The 19,654-nt window shown below is 34.0% G+C and overlaps 1 protein-coding gene across 1 annotated transcript in view; it reads right to left on the bottom strand.

Moving 5' to 3' along the window:
• Positions 1-19,257, bottom strand: part of LOC309845276 (diacylglycerol kinase beta-like) — a 267,396-nt gene extending 248,139 nt beyond the window's left edge. Inside the window, exon 1 of the mRNA XM_082693029.1 lies at positions 19,118-19,257. The gene's annotated coding sequence lies outside the window, so the exon portion shown is untranslated. The remainder of the gene's footprint in view (positions 1-19,117) is intronic.
• Between the last annotated feature and the right edge of the window lie 397 nt (positions 19,258-19,654).

Here is a 19,654-nt window from a genome sequence, read left to right as displayed (position 1 = left end):
GCCACCCAGGTGCCCCAGGTATTAACTCTTTTTTTTTTTTTTTTCAATTTATTTATTTTCAGAAAAACAGTATTCATTATTTTTTCACCACACCCAGGTATTAACTTTTGAAATGTTTGTTAGAATTCACCTGTGAAGCTGTTTGGTCCTGGACTTTTGTCACTGGACTTTATTTATTTGAGTTCTCTTTCTCCCTTTCTTTCTCTCTCCTTTGTTTTGTTTTGTTTTGATGAGTATGGACAGTTTATCAATTTTGTTGCTTTTTTCAAAGAACCAGCTCCTGGTTTCATTGGTCTGTTCTACTGTTTTTTGTTTTCTTGTTTTGTTTTGTTTTAGTTTCTACCTATAATTCCAAGTAAATTTTCAACATTTCCTTAGCCTATCAACCCACTCAAAACTTTTCAAAGTTCTAATGCATGACTTTAGTTAACAAGACTGGACTCTTCACCAGGCATCACTCCCTGGAAAATTTCCTTCCTTTGTGTAAATATTCCTATAATATCATATTCTAAGTTACCATAAGTATCACTGATTTTAAGGATACACATTTGTAATGTGAAGAACTAGGATTATAGGAAGAAATATTATATTTTAGTTTTTCCATTAACTCACTCTTTAACCTTGGGAAAAACAGTTAAATTCTCTGCTCCTCTACTGGTTTTAGTACAGATTAAATGTTTTCTAAAAATCCTCTTCCCTCTCAAGTTCCAGGGTTCTACACTTTTTAGTATATTGTCACCATGATAATTCCATGATACCAAATATTTCAGTGTTTACACTTATTTTGATACTGTTAAATACAGATACTATATTAGAATAAAACAAAAACTGAAATAATCAGCAACTTCTATGTTCACATAAAACACTTCGAGCAACATAAAAAAGGTGAGATTATCCTGGTTCAGTGAGTTAAGCTATAAAATTTTTGAGTAGCAAGAGTTGTTTAAATTATGAGGCATCTACTAATTCACAAGATAAAATATACAATATACTTTCTGGATAGTTTCTTTCACTTCTCCTGGGAAAATCATTCTCTAACTTCAACAGAGACTCTTGATAAATAATATTTAAAATAATTAAAAACCATTCATCCAATTTAAGGAACTCTATAAATAACGATCTAAAATTCAACTGTGCTTAAATTTGTATATTGACATGTTAAAACTAGAAAGTATTATAAATTATTCCTGGTCATTATTTTACCCTTTTATTTGCAAACTATACATTTATCCTACTAAAAATGCTAGGAAGGAATTAAAAATAAATTTCATTAAAGCCATCTTCCACAGAATTTCAGATGAGTAGGATGTTTGAATAGCTACATCTTCTAGATATTTGAAGGTATGTAACATTCAACAACAAAGGAGAGAAAATAAAAATGTTTCACTTAGTTTGAATGGAAACCTTGAATATATTATGTATTTTTTTGGTATTTTTAGAAAAATCAGGGAATCACAAATATAAGTAAACTTGGCCTTGCTTATGTGAAATTATTTATCAATGACAATGACAATGGCAAGCTTTCTGCCTCATAGAGGAGTTTGTAGGACTCTGTAGAACTCCGTGCCTCTGCATTAAGTAGCCTCAGATTATAATGCTTCTAGATTTTTCCCTGAAATATATCTACATTCTATATTATAACACTATACAGATCTATACAGATATATACCCTTCCTTTATAGCACAGTGTATAATATCAATTCCCTCTAATTAAAATAAAAAACCTTACAAGGCAAAATGAAAGTGTCCGGCACATAGCAACTACTCCATAAATGTTATCCTTACTACTATTAAGTAACTACAGAAAGCTAGACAGTTTATATCAATCCATTTATTTGTTTTTAATATACTATTTTTCTGTTTTAAAAAGCAAATAAGGAAATAATCTTGAACTATGTTGAAAAGTGAACTGGTTTGAAGTAAAAAAAAAAAAAAAACCTTGGGTTTAAAATAGTATTAATTGCTTTGTTAATTTCATTAGCCTTGTTATCCTTCAAATCAAATGTCTTACATATCAAGTAGGAATAATAATATTTACCCCAAACATTTGTTATAAGAAGTAAAATAAAATCAATTTGAGAACAATTAAAACAATTAGAGAAAAGAATTGATGGTTACGGCGGGGGGCGGGGGGCGTGGGGCAAGTAGAAGGATGGGGAAAGGAGGGAATGGAGATGAAAGAGTATGCTTATCATGATGAAGAAAAAATGAAAAAAAATCAAGTTGATAAAAATATGTGAATTGGCCTATCATATAGAAAACATTCAGTAAGAGCTAGGCAAACCTGAAATAAAGAAATATAAGGTGGTTTCTTGAAACACAAACATCTGTAAACATTTGGGATGTTCCAGGCCGTATGTTCTATATAGCTCATTACAGACAGAGGACCCATTTCCACTAAGAGGTCCATCACTGAATTTGTTTATTGTAATTGAGAAAGCAGAAGAGTATACTATAATTTTTACTCTAGGGCAGGAGAGTGTCCTGAACCATTAAAAAAATTCTTCACACAATTATAATAAATTATTGCATTTGAAAAAATAAATTCATTATAGTTAATAAAGTATACAAAAAATAAACCTCTACAAAAATTCTCTCTTCTATGGGAAAAGGAAAAAAATACAGAGTGACAAAGTAGTTTTTGAATAAATTCTATGGTTAATATGATATATAACACACTTCTTAGTTCAAAACCTGCTAAAAATATGAATAAAGTTATGCTATGATCAAAACTTTACTAGGGATACATATGGAAAGATATTCCAAAATATTTTTTATCCAATTCTCATAAATTATGAAACTACTGAGTTTCTTAGACACAAACGGTTTTGCAAAAGCTCAAATCACATTCCTTTTTGGCTTTTAGTTATATGAAAAAAATTGTGATCATCTGTTTGTTGCTACTGGCTATGTGGCCAAAGGCAATGTAAAAAAAAGTCATTCTGCCAGGTCTTGGTGATTATTGCTAAACTCAATGTTCTCTTTGAGATTATGCAAAATAAAGTCACTTAATTAAAAAAATAAAAAGATCATGGGACATTGACCACATTCCAGTGAAGTGGAATGAAACTATGAACAAAAAAATTGTTCACTAGTAATCAAATTAGATTTACAGACTCCTAATTAGCTGTAAAAAAAAAAAAAAAAAGCCCCCTCCCTCATCAAAACAAAGTATTTAAAAAATTAATGTTAAATACAAAATAATAGTCTCAAAGGTCCTGCATTTCACACTTTGGTCCAAGGGTTGCCAAAATGAAATATGCACGGCCAGACCAAAGAGCAAAATGGGTATTGTGTCTGGTATTTGGGACTTGGGAGAGAAGGGGTTAGTGAGGAGACTATCCAAGTTCTTAAATAATGTCAACTTGTAGTGTTGACTTTCACTTAGCAGATTTTTTGAAACTTTAAATATGTCCAACCTGAAAAGTCAAGGGAAAAACATAAATATTTTTACTTATTTTATATATTTAAAAAATTCAAACTAAAATGCAGTCATTGAGATGGAAAACTAGTGTTTAAAATATTCCATATTTCAGACTCGCTAAATGAGAATAAAAGCCCCTAAAAATGATCTCATGAGAAAAAGAAGTGTTGGGGGAAATCAATTATTATCCAGTGTATATTATATTAAGATGAATTTAGGTGACAATATTTTCCTTGTGATAAGACTGAACAATATTTTGAGTCTTGTGAGGAAATCCTTTTCTCAATGATCTTCAGTCTTTTAAAAATAATCTGCAGGAGGATTTTCAGATTTCAGTTTCAATTCATTTGCCAATATAACTTCTAGAAAATCACTTTAGAGAAAATCCGGGTAAAATGTCTCTCTGCTTACTAAAAATTCAGTGAGCAGACTTTTTGGGTCTCTGCCTATTTATATCAATATAGCTTCCAGAATCTTTTTTTTTTCCCCCTCTACACTTCTGAAAAGAAAAATGAATCATCATGGTAGATTTGCATGTAAAAGGGTCTGCAAGGTCCTTAATCTTCTACCTGACCCATGATACAAACTCAGAAGACTTGGTTCACTTGCAAATCCTTAAAGGCCTCAACTACTACATTCAGCTTTTATTTACCTGAAACTTAAAATTTAAGTTTCAATTATATATGATTGAGGTGCTGATTTATTTCAACTCAAATACTAGGTAATTAAGTCATTATCTAGCAGATGAGAAAGAAACAAATGAACAAGGGGCAGGCAGCAGGTTTTGGAGATTGGAAAACCAAGAAACAGATTAACTACAGAAAACAAACTGAGGGTTGCTGGAGGGAAGATGGGTGGAGGGGATGGGTTAAATGGGTGATGGGATTAAGGACAGTACCTGTAGTGATAGGCCCTGGGCTCTGGGTGTAAATGATGAATCACTAAATTATATATATACCTGAAACTAACATTATACTGTACTTTAACTAACTGGAATTTAAATAAAAATATGAAGATTAAAAAAAAGAAACAAATTGCTCATACTTTATTCATATATATACTCATTTTAATTTTTAAAATAATTTTATGGAATTCACTTGCTCAGTCAATGAAAAGTCCCATAGTATTTTGGAAATGTTAATGCAACTCTGAAGAACCGGAACTCTGATGCTCAAAGGGTTTCAGCCAAGTCTTGTATCTGTAATTTACTAGCTGTTTGACTAGCAACAAATAACCTTCATCAATCCATCAACTGATAAATAATAATAGTGATAATAATATCTCACAAGGTTTTGCTCAGGCTTAAATAATTTATTTAAAAAGTACTTAGTAAACTGTAAGCTATTACATACTGTATCAGTTATTATTTTTCTCTGGTCAGATAAAGTGGAAGGTAGGTATCTGTTGTAAAGTTATTCAAGTGACAGGTCAATTGCCTCTTGAATTTTTAATTTAAAAAGAAGAAATATTTTGCCTTTCAACCTTTATCAATGGAAAACATTTCACTCTCAATCTCAAAATACGATTTCCACAGATATTTTATCGGGTAGAGTACTTTTTAAAAGCTCTAAAATAAGAATATGGTGGTAATGGAAAACATTGTTTAGTATCAACATTGAATAGGCACAAAGAGCACTTCTGTAATTAGACACACTTAGACATGTAGCTAAAGAAAATATACCTCTGGGAGAAACTCGAACTGCTGTTACTATTTTCAAAAAAATACAGACTCAAAAATACCTATCTCAGTACTGATATTAAACGTCTCACAATGTTTCCATTATAAACTGTTCTTTTAGGAGTTTATAACTGGGCTGTTAAAATTCACTTCGGGCACTTCTTAGCATCCAAAAAAGCTATTACAGCCTCCTGAGAAAATAATAAGCATATTTATAGAATATATGTGTATATATATAAATATTGATATATTGTGTTTACCTATTTTTAAAAATGCACTTGTGACAACTAATCTCCTTTATCAATTTGCTGAATCATATTACCTTCTTCAGTTCCATTAACCTAAAAGGAAAAATACAATTAAATTCAGTGTCCTTTCAATTGTTTCTAAATACGATTAATCGCTTGTCAACAAAGTATTACTGTAATTCAGAATTTGCTTGCTGGCCTCTAAAAAAAAAAAAAAATCAAGAAAAGAGCCAATCCCCTTCAATGGTAATATACTAATATTTATTTTCTTTAAGTTTACTTTACATTATTATTGTTCAGAACTGCTATTGCAAAAATTGTGTGCAATCAAAAACACTATTATATTAAAGAATTTAGAGAGTTAAAAAGTACATACATTGTCTTTGGATGATTTCTTTAGAATTGAGAAGGCCTGAAGACCATGAATAGTTTTTTCAGGTAAAAGACCATTTAATTTTTCCACCGTTAATCACATACAGCCCCAAGGAAACACAAACTTCTTAGGCTTTATTTAATATGAAAGGACCCTCCTGAAAATAAAATGCCTTTATTGTATTTTATTTGATAGTATAGTCCTAAGATTCTATTTCTCTCCCAGGATCTTTTTAATCTTAACTGCTGAAAAGTACTCCCCATTAAGGCATGTTAATGTGCTTAAAACTGTGATGTTCATGCAGGAGTCTGTGTCACTAAAAATGCTGTAAATATAACAGTATTCAAAGTATAATATAAGAAGAAGAAGGAGGAGAAGAAGCAGCAGCAGCAGCAGCCATAGCAACAGTAATAGTAGTAGTAATATTATAAGTAACACTAAAAGCAAGCTCTTTACTGATTATTTTCTCTATATCCTGGAGGGTATTAGGTTCTTTGTATGCATTATGTCATTAAATCCCCCAAATTGCTCCATGAGATCAGTGCTTAGTTGGATGGGAAAACTACTCTCTAAAGAACAAAATGACTGATACAATATGATATGGCTAATCACTGTTTTTATTTTTTAAAATTTTTATTTATTTGATAGTGAGAAAGAGAGAGAGCACATGCACAAGTAAGGGGAGCAGCAGGCCTCCCACTGAGCAGGGAGCCCAATGCAGGGCTCAGTCCCAGGACCCTGGGATCATGACCTAAGCCAAAGGCAGACGTCCAATGACTGAGCCACCCAGTCGCCTTGCAGCTAATCACTGTTGGCTTGACAGTAAAGAAAACTATAGAATACCCTTTTTTTTTTTTTTTTCAAATTTAGAATACATTTTTGCCACCCTGGTAATTAGTCTTTAAACTTACTACAAACCTTGTTATTCCAGTCTGAAATGTAAGATGAAAAAAAGGCCTATCTTTAAAATAACCGTCAAAAAGAATAATGCTATTTATCTTTTGAAATCAGCAATGGAATATTAATTACATGAAAACTAATAAAATTATCTGACATTTAAGAAGTTGTAAATTGCTTCATAACTCTCACACTTTTAGTCTTTACCAAATAGGTACTCAAATATCATCTGGTCCATAATTAGTATATAAAAGCCAATGAATCTAGTTACGCATAATTTTTTCTTTTTTAACGTAACTGTGTAATTACTCCTTAGCAGTTCATAAAATTGGCTTGGAAATATTTTAAAAAATTTAGAAATAGCTTTACATCTTAACTACTGAGACTGTGATTCCATATAAAGTTGAACTAAAATTCATAAAAGAGAATTTCTGAAAAAAAATTAACTGAAATCATTGATATTTCACACAATGATGATTACATTAAACCACTGACATACATTTAACATTTATAACTGCTCCATTCTTTGAACTTGGTAATGGAAATATATTGAAAATTAAAGTCTTGATGTCCTACTTATCAATCTGACCTACAACATTCTCCTCTTAATAAGTGTTAACTTTACTCTCCTAGTAGTGCAGGCACCAATGTTTAAACTTATTCTTTATTTCTCTTTTGCACCCCATTTAAATCAATCAGCAAATCATTAATATCACCTTCAAAATGTTCCAGAAACTGGCCACATCTCACCAACTTCACTCACCACCACTGTTGCAGTCCAGCCAAAGTCAGTCTCTGCGTGTACTTGGGCAGTAGTCTCCTAACAGGTCTTACCACTTAACTCCTTACCCCCACTCAGTCTTTCATGCAGAAATCAGTCGTGCCTGTAAAACTTGTCAAACCTGACCATTCAGGAAATGTAATCTTCATCACTATCTATGAGTCCACATGTTGCCTGGACCTCTCCTTTACTGTCCTCATTCTCCCTGCCCCCACGTTTCCATTTGCTCGCTCTGCTCCTACCTACCCCATTGTCTCCTCACTTTGAATACACTAAGCCTGGATCTGTTCCTGGACCTTCATGCCAATTCCCCTTGATGCTCAAAACACTCTTCCTACAGATTTCTGCTCCCTCCATTTTTCTAAATCTCTGTTCAAATGTCATTTAGCAAAAAGCTTTCTCTGACCTCCCTTATACAAAAGAGAGTTAGCTACCTTACTTTCTATCTGAAAGCTTTATTATACTAATATTCTAGACTCTCTGCTATATGCATGATATATGCTATCTTATAATCTTCAAAATAATTCTAAGAAGTAGGCTTTATGTTTTTTCTCATTTATACCGTAGGCTAGAGAACTTAAATAACTTACTAAAATTTACACAACACACCTAGATACATGGCTAAGATTCAAAGTGGTTCTCCAGATTCTTCAGCCTTCATTCTTTATCAGCTACCTAATCCCATTTACTCTTTAGGATGCTCCCAATTTTACAAACAGGGGTATGAGGTTTAAGAGTTTAAGATAATCATCCAAGATCACACAGCCAGTAAATAGCAGAATAAAAGCAGGTCAGGCAAATCTGGTGATTACTCCCCTGTATCACTGTCTTTTTTTTTTTTTTTTAATTTATTTATTTGACAGACAGAGATCACAAATAGGCAGAGAGGCAGGCAGAGAGAGGGGGAAGCAGGCTCTCCGCCAAGCAGAGAGCCCAATGCGGGGCTCCATCCCAGAATCCTGGGATCATGACCTGAGCCGAAGGCAGAGGCTTTAACCCACTAAGCCACCCAGGTGCCCCAGCACACCACTCTCTTCTTAAGGAAGACATGATGTCACTGTTACCAATCAAGTGCCAAAGATAAAGCACCTGTTCACCACGCATGTATTCTGGGCTTTGTTTTTACTCATTCACCCAAGCTCTCATGTGAACAAAAGTTTATTTCACACCTATAACTTGACTGGTGTAGAATTATAAGTATACACATGACCTAAGTCAATATTACCAATATTGACTTTAATCCAGAAATTATTTACATTGAGATTTATGGTTCCCATCGATTTTCCTTTCTTTTATTTGCTAATAACTTATCCTCTTAACAATGTAACTGCTGAACTTCCCATTTTTCAATGTTCCTACTATATTATTAAAATCCCTGTTAAATAATAACTTGAATATCCTTTACACATACTTTTTTTTTTTTAAAGATTTTGTTTACTTATTTGACAGACAGAGATCACAAGGAGGCAGAGAGGTAGCCAGAATGAGGAACGGAATCAGACCCCCTGCTGAGCAGAGAGCCCGATGCAGGGCTCAATCCCAGGACCCTGAGATCATAACCTGAACCGAAGGCAGAGGCTTAACCCAATGAGCCACCCAGGCGCCCCTCCTTTAAATATACTTTTAACGATGATATAGAGCATAGTTCTTAAGAGTCTTTGTAATGAACCATTGCAGTAAGGCCATCATAAAAATTCCCTTTTATTGTTTGTGTATTTAGTGAAAGATAAAGATCAACTGCCAAATATTCATTTGTACATGTAAATGAGCCTTTACATATTTAACTGCACTGAATAAGTGTCATGGATGAAAATACCCTTTACATGTTGGAATCAAATATAATCTAACACAAAGGGCATAAACTTAAATTTATATAAAGGTATACTGAGCTGCTTCTGATATAACACATAAACCAATCAACCACAAGCAATAATCTGACAGTCAGTATTAGATATAGTCATTGAAAGAGAACTTGGTTACAAACTTAATGCCTCTTGCTCTGAGTATAAATATTTCAGTTTGTCTCAGCTTTTAACAGGAAAAAGATCAAGTTATCCTTTGACAACATTCTGCAGTATCACTGACATTATTTCATAATCAGACTTCCATTAAAGAAGATCAGGAGTGTCTTTGGGGTCTAATCAGCCTAGTCCAATGTCAGCGTATACAAAAAGGAATATTTTAGATAATTTTAAGTCAGTGTTAGCAATAACAGTTCATTTCATCCCCCTCAAAGTCATTTCAAATTAAATAACAACAAATCATTTTCATGAACATTTTTATGCAACAGTTTGAGAGGAAATACCACATGTATTTAGTATTACTGAGATTTGACTTTCAGCTAATTAAACTCAACCTCCTGTACTTTTTTTAAAAATCCAGATTTAAGCTACTATTGTAACCACAGCTCCTATTTACGAGTTCATAGAAAAGGGGATATATACTTGAAGAGAAATATTCCACAGGCTAGTTTTATGTGTAGTCAACACAGTTTCAAGAATTTCCTAATCCAGATGATCTGTCGGCATGGGAAAAGTGGTTCAGTCTACTAGTGGCAATATGAACTCAAAGCAGGAGAAATGTGCTCTCTGTGCATTAAAGGGTAAGACTGGAATTACAAATCTGTAAACTAACTAGGCTAAGTATTTTAAGTCATGCAGTCTGCATCTGAGAGATATGAAATCAAAACCTGATGTTTTGCTGTAATGTAAAATTGCCAAGGAAGTAACATTCATGTGTGCCTAGCACACAATGGGAGGTCAATAAATATTTGTTGAATCCATGTATGAATGGATGGAATGGTCTCACTGCACATGAAAGCCATGCATCACAAAAGCTAAAGGGCAATAAGAGAAATAACAAGCTCTTATGAAGTAAGCTCGATATGGGACTCGATCTCAGGACCCTGGGATCATGACCTGAGCAAAAGGCGGATGCTTAATCGACTTGAGCCACCCAGGCACCCTTGGTGATCTCTTGATAATGAAGTATTCCAATCATCTCTACTGAACTTATGAGTAGAGGAAAAACAAACTCTTAAACAGGTTACAGATCCTCATGAAGGCTATCACTGAGCCTTGAATTTGAAGTTTGTTGACTCTAGCATATTTAGTTCCACTAACTCTATATTAAGCAATACTACTATGATAACTTTTTTTTCCTTTTTTTTTTAAATTAAAAGGACTGTCATATCTCTAATTCCATTTGTTTCATTATTAGTACACTGATCAACAAGTGAAAATGTAAGTAACTTTTTTTTAAGTGATTTGAAACAAGTCTATCTGCAGGAAAAATGTAAGGATTCAAATCTAAATAATAAATACTTCTTACAACAATAAAAAATATCACTCAATAAAAAGTATCACTCACGAGTTTTTTCAATGTATTTAAACCATTCCCTTATTCTATTTAATTTTACTTTATTTAAAATTCTTAAAAATATGTTCAAGTTTCAATTAAGTTGCATTTGTTTCTTCCTCAATTCAGGTTTATAATATTTTATTTCTACTTGACTGTTTGGTCTGAATAACTGACATTTCTTTGATATGAAAATCAGAACTGACCATAATGCTCATATAAGTGCTAAAACAATGGCAATATAAACAGATAACCACTTTGCTGTTTCTAATGAGAAAGTTGCCATCCTAATTTATTTTATTAACCATATTTATGTGAATCTTGATGTCCTATGTCTAATTCCTCTCTGTGAAAGATGGAGTAAATGCAGCTAGGTAAGACAGACAAGGGGGCTTAGTGCTCTGGTTTATCAAAAGCACTTATTTGAACAATAAGTTCTTGAAATCTCTCTGTTTTTCTGACTTGCTCATGACTTCAACTAAACTTTTAACTAAGGTAAACTAAAATAGGTAAATAGGTAAGCTGAAAATAAACACATTTATTGTAATAAATTCACTTTATAAATCATTAAGTATATTTGACCTTGATTTCTTCATTATTTTAAAATAAATCTATTAACTCCTCAGTCTGGACTTGTCCTTATTTATGCCTTATTTTGTTAAATGAGGTATACAGAATTTCATACAAAATTTTTATTCTTAATCTAAGGTTAAATTATTTGTATGCAACTTGCAATTCTTTCATTGTAGCATCCCCAGTAATGTTCTTTGCATATTCAAAAAAAATTTGTTTGATATTGATAGATTTGTGTCCAAATGACATTTGGCTGGTTATACATTTGGGGGTTCACCCTTTATATATATATAATAATTTTGTAGGTAAATTTTCCTACTACTTTCTAGAACTGTTTGTGAGAAATCTGAGACCAAACAGAAATATTTTCTTTAGAATCAATTTGAAAATTTTGGCCCAGACCCTTTATTTTCTCAGTATTTCAAATCCATTTAATGTAATACAGTAAGTTTTAGTACTGGTCCTTTCATTTTAATTTTTGAACACAGTGGCTCTATAAAAGTGTAAATTCAAGTCTGCATTCATTTGGGGGACTTCTCCTGAAGTATATCTTTGTATGTTATTATTTTTTTCTATTTGTGAAGATGTTTTCTTCCAGAACGTCAATCTTGTATAGGTTTATTCCTTTGTTCAACTGGCCATCAGCAATGATAGGCAAATATTTGATGCTATTAAGTACTAGGCACTGTTCTAGGCTGTATGCTTTATAACTTTTTCTGATAATATATATCTCTCTCTATATATATATTCTCTATAATGTTATCAGTTCCACTTTTCTTCCAGTTTGCTTTGCCTACTTTATTAACTGGGTTCTCTGCATTCCTTACTTCTACCAGTGCCTTTTTGCTTGTTCCCATTTTGGGTTTCATTCTTGGAACTGTTTCATATCCACATCATTCTTAATCTCTCTTCTGGTTCAGGTGTTAGCTTTGTCTCATTGAACATTCTGAGGTATTGAAATTTTATCTGATCTGTTGTTCCGAGGATTTTGGCAGGCCTGCGGGAGTGAATGGTTCATGACAGTAAGATAGTTGTGATTATTTTCTGCTCATATCAATATTTTTCTAGAGGGTTTTCTTACCTATCATTTTTTTCCTTCTTTCTTTTCTTCCTTTCGTTTCCCTGTATCATGGTATAGAGTCTGTACTGATTTATTTTCCTTATTATTACTCTTAAATGAAGTATGTATTTTTCGGACCCTGGGGATAAGCTGGGAGTGCTAGTGTAAGATAGCAGAAAGAATTTCCAACTTAGAGAAAGCTAAATGTTAGGAAGAAACAGATGTTTATGTAAGTGTGTGCACATGTGTTTGTATGTTACACTGTAAAGCCCCTCCTCCTTTAACCTTGACGTTACTGATTTAGTTTAACAATAGACCTAAGAGCAAAATAAACTAAGCCCTGTAGCCAGAGGCCTTTATAAAATAAAACTGCCTTTACTAATCAAGGCAGTTATTTTGGGAAGGGAAAATTATATTTTGAGGGGGAAAACAGGAATTTCTGTATTATTGACAATACTCATTTATGAATGCTTTTGAATGTTTCTAGTCCTTGAAGTCTCAAGGATATATCCTAAAGTGTCTGATCTCCACTTAGCCCTGGGCCCTTTCTACTGTCTTCTGGACTTCCTGAATGTGTACAAAAATCTATCTGGGAGAAATCCCTACAAGCCTGGGAACACATATTGGTCTGACTTCACTTGGTAACATTGTTTCTTAGTAAATTTTTTTTTCTTTTTCTAGATTTCTTTTTTTTTTTTTTAAAGATTTATTTATTTATTTGACAGAGAGAGATCACAAGTAGGCAGAGAGGCAGGCAGAGAGAGAGAGAGGAGGAAGCAGGCTCCCTGCTGAGCAGAGAGCCCGATGCGGGACTCGATCCCAGGACCCTGAGATCATGACCTGAGCCGAAGGCAGCGGCTTAACCCACTGAGCCACCCAGGCGCCCCTCTTTTTCTAGATTTCTTACTTTGATTCGTCCACGGGAACTATGTTAAGTTGGATGAAGCTGTCTTTTGTTGTTAATGAATATAGGAAAAGTGCCTTTTTGGCTCATTTTGGGTCCTGGCAAGATGATGGTTGGTTTGCACTTCTACAGATAAATGGCACCTTTCTAAGCAAAATAAAGTAAGACTTAGACCAAAATACACGAACTATACATGCATGTATACATGCAAAATACATACAAAATTTATCCAACTATAACTTAATCTTCTAAAATATTATTTCAAATTATAATTCTGTCTTAAATGGCTAATAATTTGTATAAAATTGTCATTAAGTTTGAGATTCATGTGACTTGCATCTATGTTTTTGAATCATTAAAATAAATCACTGTATAATTAGATATCAAATATAACTTAATCTGTCAATTTATCATTCTTTCAAAAACATGCAAAATCAAAATCCATGAATGCTTCCCATTTGCTGTGGTTCCATTTACCTTATTCAGAATAAATTATCAGAAGGCATATCCTTAGTTTTAAATATAAAATTTCACAGTTCTCGTTAAAAAAAAAATATTTCTTTTGAGAGAGAGAGAGAGAGAGAGAGGGAGTGAAAGAGGGCATGGAGGGGAGGAGCAGAAGGAGAGATTTAATCTCAAGAAGACTTCTCCCTTGAGAGCTGAACCCAACTCTGGGCTTGATCTCATGACCCTGAAATCATCATCTGAGCTGAAATCGAGAGTCGGATGCTTAACCGACTGAGCCAACCAGGTGTCCCTAAAATTTCATAGTTCTCTAATTTCTAAAGCACTCCAAGACAAATATTTAATACACTGAATCTGCAAACGTTTACTGAAGTTATTTCCAATACTAAGTTACTGTTAGGCTTTAAATGGGTGTAATATAAATTGAATTAGTGATTCAATATTTATTGCATAGAGGATTAAAATGTTCAGGTAACTCTACTAAGACAGACAAATCTTACATACATCAATCTCTCAACATTTCTGAGTGATTTATTGGCACATTTCCACGCTTCAAAGAAGATCTTTATAAATTATCTAATTTTATTCATACCATGCATAGCCATACATAAAAATCTGCATTTATTTTCTGTAATAACCTCCCTGTAGACAATTTTACTTCTAGATTTGTTTTCAGTTCTACCTAGAAATATCTACCCACACTTGCTTACCCTCAGAATTTCTTCTGAAGAATCATTTCCTTGGAGATACCTCTTGCTTTTTTTTTTTTTTTTTTTTTTTTTAATTTATTAGCTGACATAACTTTCCTAACTGTAGTTGAATTCCTGGATCTCTCATCATCTCACAGTGTAAAAAGCTCCTTCTCCCTTGTACCACCTCCTGGTTTTCTATGTCATCTTTATGTGTCCTCTGAATTTTCCTTTCTTGACTCATTGAATTTCTTTCCTGGCTCATCTGAGTCAGGTGTCTGTCTTCCTGTATTATTACCTGGCACCTGACCATTATTATCTGTTCTATAATATCACCTTTACCACATTTTGGGATTCCTCAAACCTCATATTTTTATCTGCCTCTAGTGTGATGCCTTTAAGCTTTTTTTTTTTTCAGATTTTATTTATTTACTTCTTTGAGAGAGAGAGCACACAGAAGAGTGAGGGGGAGGGGCAGAGGGGCGGGAAAGGGAGAGAGAATCTTGAGTAGACTTGGCACTGAGGGCAAAGCCTGACTTGGGACTTGATCTTAGGACCCCAGGGTCATGACCTGAGCTTAAATCAAGAGTTGGATGCTTGAATAACGGAGCCATCTGGGCACCCCTGGAAGTTTAATATTATAGTTTGTAATACTCACTTGCAACAGTAATGTTATCTGCTTATTTAAGTGAAAAAGTGGTTGAATAATAGCAATTTAATTGGATCAACCTAATCTTAAGGGTAGGCATAAATTTTGTTGCTGAAAATATTTGGAAATTAAAACTCTCAAGCTCTGACACTATTTCATGAGCCAAAGAACAATTTGGTATCTCTTACATATCAGACTTTTAACTTATCAAATAACATTAAGTGCTTTCTTTCTTTAAGACAATGCTCCAGGGGCTTTAATTGTTAAACTTTATATGTAATTAAATATTAAGCAAGAATTTTCTGACAATATTTAAATAGTTTTGCATTTGGTTCAATACTTAAGTTGTATCTATGTTACTAAAGAATTGATAAATGCTTGAGAAAAAAGATGTACACATTGATTTATGCAAAATTTCTCATAAAAGGTATATTAAAGCATAATAAAATACTTGCATGTAATCAGGGGAAAGCCACACTAACACACTGTGTAGCTATGGCATAAGAGATTGTGTGCTTATTATAATCTCCACTTGCATATTTATATGATTATATCTAAATGTACCTTTTACAATGTCTTGACATTGGTTAGCTGTGAAAGGTTATGCCAGATATGCTTCAGGGCAAAATGAAAGTTACTTGCTGAGAAATATGAAAGTGATGATGTCTCTTCTTCCAATATTTACCGCTTTTTTATTTCTGTTGATAAAAATAGAGCTCACTATGCTACCATCTATACATGCAAAAAATGTGACTTACAAACTCTCTCAATATTATTGGTTTCCCATTGGTAAATATGGAAATTGCTACCATCAAATAAAAAAAAATATAGCCTTTTCTAACTTAGTCCTGCTTTTGTCCTATCATCCTCTTTGTTACTTTGACTAAGAACTGACCCAATTTGCAAAAAAAAAAAAAAAATGATAAGTGGACATCACAACCTCCTCCAGCCATGCACTCATGTACTACCACTACCATCCTCTCGGTGTGAAAAAAAAAAAAAAAAAGGGCTGCAAACACTAGCAATGTCTATAGCTGTCTTTTCCAGTATCTTTGCTCTTTCAAGACATACTGATAAACTGACTCTGCCCCGAACTATTTCCCATTCTTCTGTCCCTTATTCATGATTGTACTTTCACTTCCCCAGGTTTGGTCTGTGGCTCTTATTTCTCTATATAGTAACTTTCAATTTCCCTTCATGGCCCCTGGCTTGAATTTTACCCACTGGATTCTTCAGCTTGCCGCTACTTTTTAATATTTATACAAAGAAATTGACCTCTCACAACCAATCCCAAGATTAACTTGGGATAATCTAACCCAAGATTAACTATAACTAGTTACTAGTTACTAACCAATGGCGTTACCCAAAATATGACCCACGTATTAGGCCCTACAGCTGGACTTTGCCAGCAAACACATTCAGAAACCTAAAGTGAGCTGTCTGGTGAATGGTCCCTGCTTAAGTGAACATGTAAGGCCCAAAAAAGGAGACTACTTACTCATATGCATAGATACCAATGTCAGGAATGAAGATCACAAATCTCCGGTCAACATGACCTGCCAAAGAAAACTAATAAACTCTAATAACTGACCGTAAAGAAAACAGGGATCTATGATCTGTCGAAGAATTGAGAATAATACTCAAACTTTGGTGAACACACAAGAACACACAGAAACCAAATGACAATAGGGGAACAATGCATGAGCAAAATAAAAAGTTTGACAAAGATAGGGTGGTGGGGTTATGGGGGAAAAAAAAAAAGAAGACAAAAAAACTCCACAAAACCATAATCCCAAGAAGGACATTTGAGGAGTGGTTCTTATGTATGTCTCTAGCTCTGCCTGAGTTCTGACTTCTTTAATCTTGTCCCCCAGCCCTGATTTTATTTCCTCCATTCCCTTCACTTGATGTGCCCTTCTCTAACCCTCCTCCTCCCTTCAAGCTACTGTAGAGCCATTGTTTTTTTCTTAAATGACATGTTCCACATGTGTCACCTGGGAGGAATAACTCTGAAGCCCAGAAACCACATCTGAGGGAAGAAAATCAAGGGCAATGAATGGAAGGAATTCTAATAAGCCCACATGGAAAGAGCAGATGTATAGTGGACACTTCGGTGATCTTCCCAGACCTCTCCCTGGAAATTGCTGTATTCATTCCTCTAGCTGCTGGAAATACGGACAGTTGACAACAATTGGGCAGTGGAGTGCTTCTCTGAGGTCACAACTTCTCACAAGGAGTAGCTCATCTCCACTAAATCTACAACTGAGGATAAAAGACTTCGCCTTTTGGCTGTTATAGTTCCAGAGCTTCCCAAGGGATCAGGTGAAGCCTTTTTTGAGATTTTTATTAAAATTCATATCTTCTCAATCTAATTTCCTGTGGTACCTCTCTGATGCTGATTCCCAAAAACTTCCTACATGCAAATCTCCACCTCAAATTGTTTTTCCCAGGGAACTTCATGTGAAAAAAATAAGCTTTCGTGTCAGACAGATTAGAGTTTGAAACCGATCACTTTAACTTGCTGTGTAACCCTGAATTCCTTAGTCTCTTCAGCATCCGTCAGCAAAAAATGTGCTGGAAGGCAACAATACTGTGTTTTAGGAGAATGACTTCACTGAAGTTGTGCAACATGATTCTCTAAAAAAGTTACGTCAGTGAAAAATTAAATATTTAATTGTGTATGCAGGGTTTAAAAATAACAGAACTGAGATTAAATGACCAGGTAAATATTGTATATATAAATACGTAGTCTTCTAGTTTGAACAGTCATTCCATATTATATAATAATTATTCAGCACCACAAAGGATATTTATTTATTTATTTATCTATTAAACTATCGGTGTAATTTTATATAATCAATAATCCAACTACAAAAATTAGCTAGATATTCAAAAACATCTCACTTGAAAATAATACATATAAAATACTTCATTTTGCAGAATAGATACTCAATAAATTTTATTTTTCACTTTTTAACCTTTAGAAGATTGAGAAAAATGAGAAGGTAATTACACACAAATAGTTAACTAAAAAGATCTAATTACCCTGTTTATAGAATATTATATAATCTAGACATAGTCAAAATGATCCCCACTTAATTTATTGAACCAAAAACAAGCATTAAAACTAAACAAGCATACCATTTGACATTGCTGAGTTATCATTATTTAAACTGCAAGTCTTAAAAGCTTTGTACTAGGCAGAATAATATCTACCTTTTCCAAAGATATCTTACAATTTTTTTTATCTACCCTTCCAGAACCCATGAATTTACTCTATAGAGTAAAGGGGGCTTTGCAAGTTTGATTAAATCTTGGACTTTGAAATGGGGATTTTCTGGATATCTGGATGAAGCTAAAGTGATCATAGAAGTCCTTAAAAGTAGAAGGCAGAAGAGAATCAGAGGGACACAGGACTACAGAAGAGATTAGAGTGATGTAATGTGAGAAGAACTCAGCCTGTCATCGCTGGCTTTGCAGACAGAGAAAAAAAGGCTATATATTGCAAAAGACCTAGAAATGGATACTGCAGTAGAGCCCAGTAGAGCCCACATTTCCAGAGCCTCTAGGGAAGAATGCAGCCCTTGTTTTTAACCCAGTGTGTCAAGCTTCTGACCCAAAGAACTGTAAGACAACACCTTTAATACTTTTTGTGTGTTGTGTTAAGCTATTAGGTTTGAGGTGATTTGTTACAGCAGCAAAATAAAATAAATACCCCTTCGTGATTCATGGAAAGGTTCATGACAAGTAGACCAGCTATAGCTTTGTGTGCAGGGACAAAAAGGCCTCAACCATGTGGAAAGGAAGGGACCAAGACTGGGACAGCAGTGAGCACATGACATAAATCACTTGACTAAAATGTATTTGGTAACAGACTTTCCATGACTTACTATGGGATGATATCCAGATAAACCCATTTTACTTAAAAATGTTTTAAGTCGAAAATATATTTAATACACCTAACCTCATAAACATCATAGCTTAGTTTAATCTACCTTAAAGGTGTTCAGAATACTTACATTAAAGTTGGGCATTGGGTCACCTGGGTGGTTCAGTCAGTTAAGCGTCTGCCTTCAGCTTAGGTCATGATTCCAGGGTTCTGGGATTGAGTCCCACATCGGGTTTCCTGCTCAGCTGGGAGTCTGCCTCTCCCTTTCTCTCTGCCCCTATATCCACTCATGCTGTCTTGCTCTCTCTCAAATAAATAAATAAAATCTTTTAAAAAAAATAAAATGAAGTTGGACAAACTCAGGGTGCCTGTGTTGCTCAATCAATCGGTTAAGCATGTGTCTTGGGCTTAGGTCATGTTCCCAGGGTCCCCTCATCATCCGGCCTCCTGCTCAGCAGGGCGTTTCTTCTTCTTCTCCCTCTCCCCTCCCCCAACATGTGGACACATTGTGTGTGCTCTCAGTCTCTCTCAAATAAATAAGTAAAACTTTTGTAAAAAGTTGGGCAAAATTATCTAATACAAGGCCAATTTTATAATAAAGTATTTAATATGTTGTTTGCTGAATACCATATTGAAAGTGAAAAAGAGATTTTTTTTTTTTGGTGTA

The sequence above is a fragment of the Mustela nivalis genome (assembly GCF_964662115.1).
Source record: "Mustela nivalis genome assembly, chromosome: 12".
Classification (NCBI taxonomy): Eukaryota; Metazoa; Chordata; class Mammalia; order Carnivora; family Mustelidae; genus Mustela; species Mustela nivalis.
This window is presented reverse-complemented; position numbering and strand designations above follow the sequence as displayed.